General features: G+C 43.1%; 1 non-coding gene across 1 annotated transcript; it reads right to left on the reverse strand.

The window, feature by feature from the left end:
* Positions 1-8,767: 8,767 nt before the first annotated feature.
* On the reverse strand, positions 8,768-8,840 carry Trnaa-cgc (transfer RNA alanine (anticodon CGC)). Its single transcript has one exon. It is a non-coding gene; the product is annotated as a tRNA-Ala (tRNA).
* Between the last annotated feature and the right edge of the window lie 1,242 nt (positions 8,841-10,082).

The raw sequence follows: 10,082 nt of genomic DNA on the forward strand, positions 1-10,082 counted from the left end.
CAACATAACAGAGCCGCGCGGGGTAGCCGCTTGGTCTCAGGTGCCTTGACACGGTTCACGCGGCTCTTCCCGTCGGAGGTTTGTTGTCTTTAGCGTAAGTTAGTTTAAACTAGGTTAAATAGTGTGTAAGCCTAGGGACCGATAGTAGTTTGGTCCAATAGGACCTCCACTCCGTCCTTTAATGAGCTCTCGCTTGACACCACTGAAGTCGCCAGTGACGGTGGTTTGGGGTCAGTGGAATTCATGATACAGGACGTCTGGCTCGGAGCCTCCTTGAAATTACCAATTTGTAACAGTTCGTTGTGTCATTGTGGTACCAGCTGTTGTTCAAATTTGCTGATGGAGATGCAGTACGATGTGCCAGAGCCAATTGCTTTTGTTGATGCTCATCTTATATCCTCCTTTCAAGACACTAATTGCTCTTCCAGGCCCTTCAATGTCTATGATAGAATGACTATGTCATCGGCAAACCTGAAAGTTTATATTTCTTATCCATTAACTTTATATTCCAGTCCAAATTTTCCTTTGGTTTACTTTACTAGCTATTCAGTGCCTAGATTGAATGACATCACGGATAGGCTACAACCCTGCCTCACTCCCTTCTTATCCACTGCTCCCCTCCATGCCCCTCGACTCTTACAGCTGCCACCTCGTTTCTGTAAGAGTTGTAAATAGGTTTTCACTCCTTGTACGTTACCCCAGCTACCTCCAGAATTTCTAGGTCTACAAATGCTGTAAACATAGGTGTGCCTTTCTTTAATCTGTCCAATAAAGTAAGTCACAGGGTCAGTGTCGCTTCACGTGTTCCTTTATTTCTCCCTTATCCAAACTGATCTTTCCTGAGGTCGTCTTCTACCAGTTTTTTAATTCTTCTGTAAGTAATTCGAGTTAGTCTTTTGCAGCCATGACTTATTAACCTGATAGTTCGGTAAATTTCACATCAATCGGCACCTGCTTTCTTTGAAATTGGAATTACTACATTGTTCTTGAAGTCTGAGGGTATTTCGTCTGCCTCATATTCCTCCACATATAACTTACAATCCCAGTTTTCACCTTACGGCGTAGAGGCTTACACTTCAGCAAGATAATGCCCGCCTGCTCTCGGCTAAAGTTGTACTACTGTCGTGCTTGTCAAACCGTAGCTTTGACAGCAATCTTATTCCAGTTGAGATGTATGGAATATTATGGGTACGGCTCTCCTACCACTTAGAGATTTTCACGATCTAACGTGCCAGTTGGACAGACTGTGGCACGATATCCTTCAGGAGGACATCGAACAATTTTATCAATCAATGTCAAGCCGAATAACTGCTTGCATAAGAACCAGAGGTGGCCTAAAGCGTTATTAACTTGTTCAATTTGTGAAACTGTTTCTCTTGAATAAGTCGTCCAATTTTTCTGTATTTTTAATCCTTTGTTTATCTGTACATGTGCGTCACATCAACTGACTTCCGTCCCGTACGGATGATTTCTTCATAGTGCTTTTTTTTCGCAGACTGTATTTTTTCTGTTTCTTACACTCTTTTGCATGTGTTCATAACTATAAAATTTGCATTGCAATTTGTGAGACCGAGAAACACAACAGGCACCGTCAAATTAGGTTGGTTGGTTGGTTGGTTTGGGGAAGGAGACCAGACAGCGAGGTCATCTGTCTCATCGGATTAGGGAAGGACGGGAAAGGAAGTCGGCCTTGCCCTTTCAAAGGAACCATGCCTGCATTTGCCTGGAGCGATTTAGGGAAATCACGAAAAACCTAAATCCGGATGGCCGTACGTGGGATTGAACCGTCGTCCTCCCGAACGCGAGTCCAGTGTCTAACCACTGCGTCAAATTAGGTCCACAATTAATTATAGACATAATGTGTAGCTGCGCGAAATCTGCCCGTAAACTGGCAATGATCTCTGTGTTTCTCATTAGTTTGTTAGAAGTGTATCTTGCAGATGTGACAAATTACTGATGTCCTAAACGATTCTTCCTTTCAGCAATGACAGTCATCTGCTTGCTACACAAGAAGTAATTTTTCATGCACTGTGTACTCTGATAGAGCTGTTTATTAAACCATTTCATTCAGTCCGCACATTGCAGCAGCTTAGCCACTGAATATTCGACACTATAACTGCAGTGCACGTAGCATGCAATACCATATGGTGTGAATTTCGTTATTAATGACAGGATGCATCAAATGTTTAAAGGCTACATATATTACAAACGGTAGCTTTAATTTTTTATTATACATGTTGAGTTTTATGTGTAATTTCTCTGTTTTTGACGTGACTCTGTTGATTGTTTTGAATTGTGAATAATCATCGGAATGTGCAGCCAACTTCGCTTCAGACTGAATATAACACCAGCAGCACTCACATATTTCAGTTGCGTGATGATGAGGAATTATGCTACTAGAAAGGTTTTTTCTGTAACAGAAATGGTAAATTAATGTTTATTAAACGGGCATTATTACGAAATTTATATAGTTCTCACGTTTAAAGTAGTCAGGCATCTGTGCTTTGCTGCCATTTGTTGGTGACGACAAGCAGCCTGGTTATAGCTGTTATTTGTAAGCAGCATAAAGTGGCAGTAGATTTTACTTCGAATTTTGAAGTTTTCCAGTATAGCAGTCGAAGCGGCGAAGCAAAACACATCATCAACAACTGCACGTTTCTAGTCCGTTAAGAATTTTGCTAAAGCAAACATTGGTTTTTAAATGTTTATGGTGAGTATGTTTCATAGTCGTTCTTATATTCCATATTGACTGCTTTAAGGTTTTCAGCTCTTTCAATACTTTCCTGTCACACGTACCCTAAAAATCGAAAAGTGACAATCTAGTAGGATACTTGGTCGATCCATCGGATAGATTCTAGGATTGTACAAAGAAACTGTGATAATGACATGACAATGCAAGATGTTTCGTGGTATTTCACTTTCAAAATGTGTATCAAAAATGGCTCTCAGCACTATGGGACTTAACTTCTGAGATCATCAGTCCCCTAGAACTTAGAACTACTTAAACTTAACTAACCTAAGGACATCACACACACCCATACCCGAGGCAGGATTCGAACCTGCGACCGCAGCGGTCACACGGTTCCAGGCTGTAGCGCCTAAAACCGCTCGGCCACTCTGGCCGGCTAAATGTGTATCATCGCATCAGATACCATACCTTACGTGGTGCCTAGTAGTTCATGATTTGAGTCACACATCAACGAATGATGGTATACGGTACCACCGTAAACTAGGATTGTGGTGAACCAGTCACACATGTCCATAAGTTTTCGTTATGGTGTAAGAGAGGGATGCCGCGTGGAATTAGCCAAGCGGTGTAAGGCGCTGCGTTCATGGACTGTGCGGCTGATCCCGGTGGAGATTCGAGTCCTCCCTCGGGCATGAGTGTGTGTATTTGTTCTTAGCTTAATTTAGGTTAAGTAGTGTGTAAGCTTATGGACTGATGACCTTAGCCGTTAAGTCCCATAAGATTTCACACACATTTTTTTAAAGAGAGGGATGCCTCTTACTAATGACGCTACTTGTATGCTTCAGCCACTCAAGGATTTCTCGAGTGCGTACGCTCTTACCTTGGGTGTTTCACATTAAGTGGACATAATCATATGCAGACATATGTAGAAGAAGTGAGTGTTAATCCAGCTGGGGAAGCACGTATATGGCTTGCGCAGTGTGAAGCGGATAATGGAGTCAACGTGAGTATACATTAACGCCACTTGACGTGGGCCACCTACAAGCGGTGTACCAGTGGGACAGGCTTCCAATGGTGGCATTCTGCCAGCAACTTGGAAAATGCAACTCATACCTCCCCAGGGATATGATCTGCATCAATTAGATGAACAAAGCATAACTATGTAGAGGAACTAATTAGAGCACAGACTACAGAACTAACCAATATCATTAGTAGCCACGTTCTACATGTCTCATCCACTTATCCAAATTCTCGCCATACAGCGAAAGAAACCCGGCTTCCATAATCTGGTCTAAAAGTCTCGAAATTGTACTTTTTAACGACTACTGAATCCATTTCAGAGGGTGATTTCGGTTTGTGTAATCATCTAGTGCGTTTCAACATTATGTAAGTCAGATCTCATTATAGTTACTAATAAATAATATCCAGACTGTCTTTGGCGATTCAGCCCTTCCATTCGACCATAGGATTATTGATAAAGCTATATTGTTATAAGGCAACGGCCTTGCCGCAGTGGATACACAGGTTCCCGTGAGATCACCGAAGTTAAGCACTGTCGGGCGTGGCCGGCGCTTGGATGAGGGACCATCCAGCCGCCATGCGCTGTTGCCATTTTTCGGCGTGCAATCAGCCTCGTGATGCCAACTGAGGAGCTACCCGACCGAATACTAGCGGCTCCGGTCAAAGAAAACCGCCATAACGACCGGGACAGCGGTGTGCTGACCATATGCCCCTCCTATCCGCATCCTCAGCTGAGGATGACATGGCTGTCGGATGGTCCCGATGGGCCACTTGTGGCCTGAAGACTGAGTGCTATATATTGTTATAACAACAGCAAACACAACCGCACTGGGGAATACCGACAAAAGGAGGTCGTAAAAACTTTCCTTCCGTTTTCAGCATCTCTGTATGCCAGGACTATGCGACAAATAATTTTATAAACATGATAGAAAATTCGGAGAAATTGGAGCACAGGGTATCAGTTGGATAAAGAATGTGCGACAGTCTGATCCAAAGGCGATTGACTAAGTTGTAGTGGCTACGGTAGATAATGGTTCAAAGAAGAACCTAGCGTGAAGAATATCGTGAAATATGATGCGAATTCTGGGTATTCTGTGCTCCACCTCTTGGAAGGCGCTTTTAAATATCTTGAAATGGTAACTGTACAATAGTCATATCGTACAGCACGCTACGTACATCCTGGACAAGTCGACGTCATTAACGACTGAACACGAGCTCGAGTTGAAAAAAGATGTGGAAGAAATTCTGATCTCTTCTTGATTCGAAGAATTCAGGGAAACCACAAAAAACCGGCATCAGTGTGACCGAACAGGAATTCCAAAAAAATGTTCAAATGTGTGGGAAATCTTATGGGACTTAACTGCTAAGGTCATCAGTCCCTAAGCTTACACACTACTTAACCTAAATTATCCTAAGGACAAACATACACACCCATGCCCGAGGGAGGACTCGAACCTCCGCCGGGACCAGCCGCACGGTCCATGACAGCAGTGGCAAAGACCGCTCGGCTAATCCCGCACGGCCAGGAATTCCAGCTCAGCTCTTTCTAAATACAAGTCTAATATCTTAACTAATATGTCACCTCGCTCAGTAGCAAATGCGTTTGTCAGCGTCTTACATAAAGAATATGAGCGAGTAGAGAAGATCAGTAATGGCTCTGAGCACTATGGGACTTATCAGCTGAGATTATCAGTCGCCTAGAACTTAGAACTAATTAAACCTAACGAACCTAAGGACACCACACACATACATGCCCGAGGCAGGATTCGAACCTGCGGCCGTAGCGGTCGCTCGGCTCCTGACTGTAGCGCCTAGAACCGCACGGCCACTCCGGCCGGCAAGATCAGTAATGACTCTATTGTAGTACATTTGTTCGTATCTTTGTTGCTTTGATTAGTTTTTTTTTAGTTTTTTTTAGATCTTATGGGACTTAACTGCTAAGGTCATCAGTCCCTAATCTTACACACTACTTAATCTAAACTATCCTAAGGACAAACACACACACACACACATACACACACACATACACACACACACATACACACACACCCATGCCCGAGGGATGGAAATTAAGAAGCCTGTTGCGGTGGCCGGGACGCTCTGATTAACCACTGACGTTCGTCCATCTGTCAGTCTTTTCCTATGTCCGTAAGCGCTGATCAGTGTTTCACGTGAGTTATCTGGTGTTATGCTCAGTTCATCTGAAAATGCTCTACATACAGTGTTCTTCCTAAGCATGTAAGCGATCTGTTAAGTTTCGTGGGGATAGGTTCGACAGCAGTTGCATATAGAGCCCGCGATACTGGACAAACATGACGCTTTATATCGGATGACCTAGTTAGTTGTCCATTAACCATGCTTTTGGACTGGACCAGTTGCAACATTATTTTGACATGATAGGACAATTTGTTGCAGGTTCCAATTTTATGCATTGCTTTTAGTAGGAAACTACGAGGGATACAGTTGAATCCTTTCAAAAAATCATTCCATATTGCAAAGCCCCTTGTTTTGTAGATATCCATAATTCGTATAATATCACGATAGTCACTCAAGGTGTCAATTATACTGCAGCCAGGGGCCATACACGTGCGGTAACTTCGTATCATGTTGTTACTACGCCCCTTCATCGTACTTTACTGCTGGAGCTAGTATTTGTAGTCGGTGTCCATCAAGGTTGGCGGGCTAAGGGATTCTATATTTGCCGGTGGATACGTAATGGGTAAGAACAGATGAGCCCCTCGTGGAATATTGTAGGAAGCAATTGGACATTCCATGTGTCACTGAATACGCTAATACCCCTTAGTTCAATGTATGACTATAACAGAGGTAAAATTCAGCTGGTATGTCATCTGCTCTTGGTGAATTTACTTCAGAGCTTCTCAGTAACGCTTCGTGTGTTACTTACCCCGGAAACTGTTTACCTGCTTGGGTCTCACACAACGTCGATATCACTCAGTAAAACTGATTCGACTTTCTCTTCTGTATCTACTGCAGCATACAACATACGGAACTATTGCAGCATTCCGCTTTCCATATGAGAGTGCTGCCGGCCGCGGTGGTCTCGCGCTTCTAGGCGCGCAGTCCGGAACCGTGCGACTGTTACGGTCGCAGGTTCGAATCCTGCCTCGGCCATGGATGAGTGTGATGTCCTTAGGTTAGTTAGGTTTAAGTAGTTCTAAGTTCTAGGGGACTGATGACCACAGCAGTTGAGTCCCATAGTGCTCAGAGCCATTTGAACCATATGAGAGTGCTGTTAAGTTTTCTCATTTCTTATACTGATTTACAACATTATTTTGTGTTTTTTCCTTCAAGATGTTCAGTTTAAGTGGTAGAGTGACGCATTATCCTCACGGATAATATCGTCAGGTCTGGAACTCACTTTCAGATCTTCCTGTTCCCATCTCTCCATTGACAATATCTGTGCTTTATTCTGCTTTATGTGCCAAATTTTATAGGTTATATCTCGTGTATTTTGGAAATATCTTTCGACACACGTGAAATAAAATTCCTTTGTGCTCTACTCCCACTCACTTTTGTTGTAACCATATTGTCTAAGCTATCCCCTTAGTTTTGCTTCTCATGTTCCATCTATCTCTGTACTGGGGTATTTCATTACGTTAATCGTGCAGGCCTTACATGTTGCATTCACCATAATTCATAATTCCTCGTCTCTGTGTGAAGCAGTATTTAATATCCAGTATACTGTCCCACGAAAAGTCGTTTGCTTCTACATCTAAATCTACACCTACATACATGCTCCGCAATCCACCATACGGTGCGTGGCGGAGGGTGCCCAGTACCATTAATAGTCAATTCCTTTCCGGTTCCACTCGTAAATAGAGAGAGGAAAAACGACTGTCTATACGCCTTTGCATAAGCCCAAATTTGTCGTATCTTCGTGGTCCTTACGCGAAATGTATGTTGGTGGCAGTAGATCATTTCTCGAAAAGAACGTCGTAGCCCGTCCTGTGATTACCATTTGAGTTCCCGAAGTTTTTGCGTAATACTTGCGAGTTGTTCGAATCTACAGGTAACAAATTTTGCAGTCCGCCTCTGAATTTCTTTGAGGTCTTCGTTTAATCTGAGATAGTGGGGATCCCAAACACTAGAGCGGTACTCAAGTACAGGTCGCACCAGCGTCCTATATGCGGCCTCCTTTATAAATGAACCAAACTTTCCTGAAATTTTTACATTAAACCGAAATCGACCACATGCCTTCCCTACCACAATCCTTACTCGCTCGTTCCATTCATATCGCTTTGCAACATTACGCCTAGATATTTAAATGACGCGATTGTATCAAGCACGACAGTACTAATGCTGTGTCCGAACATTGCAGGTTCGGTTTTCTTCCTCATCCGCATTAACTCACATTTTTCTACTTCTGTAAACTGTTTCTGGTAATATAAACACAATGGTAGGGAAACATTAAAGCCCGTATTTCTGATTTAGTGATGTTACGTACTAAGTCTTGTGAAATGTGAATACGGTATATTCCGGTCTATTCAGACGCACAGATTCATCTAGATTGTTCGTTTAGACTTCCTGCAGTAATGCTATATCGATCTTTATAAGGACGATGGAAAAAGTCAGTTTTAGTTTAGTTTGTATTCTGTTGATATTTAAGTTCCAGATTTAAAAATTTTGATAGATTATTAATTACTTTAGTCCCGATATATATAATTGTTCGTGATCTTATAATAGCCGGCCGCGGTTGTCTCGCGGTTCTAGGCGCGCAGTCCGGAACCGTGCGACTGCTACGGTAGCAAGTTCGAATCCTGCCTCGGGCCTGGATGTGTGTAATGTCCTTAGGTTAGTTAGGTTTAAGTAATTCTAAATTTAGGGGGCTGATGACCTCAGAAGTTAAGTGGTGGTGGTGGTGGTGGTGGTGGTGGTGGTTAGTGTTTAACGTCCCGTCGACAACGAGGTCATTAGAGACGGAGCGCAAGCTCGGCTTAGTGAAGGATTGGGAAGGAAATCGGCCGTGCCCTTTCAAAGGAACCATCCCGGCATTTGCCTGAAACGATTTAGGGAAATCACGGAAAACCTAAATCAGGATGGCCGGAGACGGGATTGAACCGTCGTCCTCCCGATTGCGAGTCCAGTGTGCTAACCACTGCACCACCTCGCTCGGTCAGAAGTTAAGTCCCATAGTGCTCAGAGCCATTTGAACCATTTTTGAACTGCCCATCACATCATCCTGAATGACCTCCATCGCGAACGTTTCTGAGTGGTTTGTTGTAAACTGTCCTACCGCAATTTCAATGTCTATTTGACTGTGAGGTTGCTTACTTATCCTTGCCGCGGCATCATTGTATCAGCTTTGCTATCATCTTCAGCTGTGTTAGTATCCTTAAACTGACTATTAGGTAATGTATCAGTATTCCCCATTCCTAAGTTGTTCTGACTTTTTCCACATACTTCTAAGGCGGAAATACCCGTTTATTCGAAACATTTCAACATCACGATTGTGTTCACGCGTGCTGGTTCAAATGGCTCTGAGCACTATGAGACTTAACATCTGAGGTGATCAGTCCCCTAGAACTTAGAACTACTTAAACCTAACTAACCTAAGGACATCACACACATCCATGCCCGAGGCAGGATTCGAACCTGCGCCCGTAGCGGTTGCGCGGTTCCAGAGTGAAGCGCCTAGAACAGCTCGGCCACTCTGGCCGGCGTTCACGCGTGCTGTCTGCAAGATTTGGATAATTAACAGGAACTGGGTCTATACTTACGCCTGCTACGTGGTCAGGTAATAAAAGATAACGCCTAGTTAAAGTGTGTTTATGACGGAATATTTATTTGCATCGGTCTTGTTTAACATGGTGTGTTTTATTACATGCTGTTATTACCTTTTTATGTAATGTGTGTGTGATAGCCTCCAATACTTATTGCACACGGGTCTGCTTTTAACTTCGGTTTTGATAGATCTTATTCCAGTTGGGATAGTGAATCGATAAAAATCTGTCCAGATCTCCTTCCTCATTGCACGAACGTTTCCACAAATCTCTAGTTTGAGTTTCATTACTTCGTTAGGTACCTGCATGGGGATGTTAAAGAAACACATATTTCTCAAGTTGCCTTCCACTGAACTAACAGTAAGCTTAGAGACAGTGACTGTTCCTAGTGTTAGCTCAGAGACAGTACACTCACGCATTTCTCGCTCGTGACCTAGGTAAGAGCAAAGTTTGAAATAGTAGATCGATTCATTAGTGTTAAGTTGTACGCTGACTGCCAGATTCCTTGTTGGATTCAGTTACGAATTTCAAGAGCTGTTGGTCACTCGTTGTTCTCCGCGAATTTCAGATTCACAGCATTGAGGGTAGGTTTCTATTACTGTTTATAGCTTTTCACATGCTTAAGAAAGTGT

Source organism: Schistocerca gregaria, chromosome X (genome assembly GCF_023897955.1).
Source record: "Schistocerca gregaria isolate iqSchGreg1 chromosome X, iqSchGreg1.2, whole genome shotgun sequence".
In the NCBI taxonomy this organism is placed as follows: Eukaryota; Metazoa; Arthropoda; class Insecta; order Orthoptera; family Acrididae; genus Schistocerca; species Schistocerca gregaria.